The sequence below is a fragment of the Petaurus breviceps genome, unplaced genomic scaffold (assembly GCF_028583685.1).
Source record: "Petaurus breviceps papuanus isolate PSGF00001 unplaced genomic scaffold, PetGlider_PUasm1.0 188, whole genome shotgun sequence".
In the NCBI taxonomy this organism is placed as follows: domain Eukaryota; kingdom Metazoa; phylum Chordata; class Mammalia; order Diprotodontia; family Petauridae; genus Petaurus; species Petaurus breviceps.
In genome coordinates, this window is record NW_027185804.1 from 24,034,826 (window position 1) to 24,035,170 (window position 345).

A 345-nucleotide genomic window follows, 5' to 3' on the forward strand; every position below is an offset into this window, starting at 1 on the left:
GAAAGACATCAAAACAAAAGACAGGAAGGTCACGAAATAACTTAAAGTCAATAACAATATATTGCAAGACAATGGAAATTGAACCAATTTCTAATGAGGCAGAAGACAATGTCTACTCTCAAGAGAGTATGAACCATAGCAAGAGGGTCCCAAATGATTCAAGAGACAAATCAGCTTCTTATCACCTCCAGGATCAAATGTAAAATCCTGCTTAATATTCAAGGCCCTTAACAATGGCCCCTCTCCACATTTCCTATCTTCTTACACCCCTTCTCCTCTCACATACTCTTTCAACCAGTGACACTGGCTTCTTTTGCTGTTCCTCAAACAAGACATTCTTTATCT